This window comes from Crocuta crocuta, unplaced genomic scaffold (assembly GCF_008692635.1).
Source record: "Crocuta crocuta isolate KB4526 unplaced genomic scaffold, BGI_CrCroc_1.0 scaffold2350, whole genome shotgun sequence".
In the NCBI taxonomy this organism is placed as follows: Eukaryota; Metazoa; Chordata; class Mammalia; order Carnivora; family Hyaenidae; genus Crocuta; species Crocuta crocuta.
The window spans coordinates 11,501-11,989 of NW_027529588.1; the positions used below are offsets into that span (position 1 = coordinate 11,501).

Below are 489 nucleotides of genomic sequence, written 5' to 3' on the forward strand. Positions count from 1 at the left end.
AGCTGTCAGAATGGCTAAAATTAACAATTCTAGCAATACAGATGTTGGCATGGATGCAGAGAAAGAGGAACTCTTTTGCACTGATGTTGGAAACGCAAACTGGCACAGCTACTCTGGAAAACAGTGTGGAGGTTCCTCAAAAAATTAGTTTTCAATTAACAATAATTGTGCCTCGGATAAACCTTATTGGCTACAATACTGACACTGCGCAAAGCTAGGTTCCTCAAAAAATTAAAAGTAGAACTACCCTATGACCCAGCATTTGCACTACTAGGTATTTATCAAAGGGACACAGGTGATCTGTTTTGAAGGGGTACATGCATCCCAACGTTTATAGCAGCACTATTGACAAGAGCCAAAGTATGGAAAGAGCCCAAATGTCCATCAACAGATGAATGGATATAAAGAAGATGATGTTGTATATATATATATAATGGAATATTACTTGGCAATCAAAAAGAATGAAATCTTGCTATTTGCAGCAACATG

General features: G+C 37.6%; 1 pseudogene; it reads right to left on the bottom strand.

Annotated features, from left to right (window-relative positions):
- Positions 1 to 136: 136 nt before the first annotated feature.
- On the bottom strand, positions 137 to 216 carry LOC144229647 (U4 spliceosomal RNA; annotated as a pseudogene).
- Between the last annotated feature and the right edge of the window lie 273 nt (positions 217 to 489).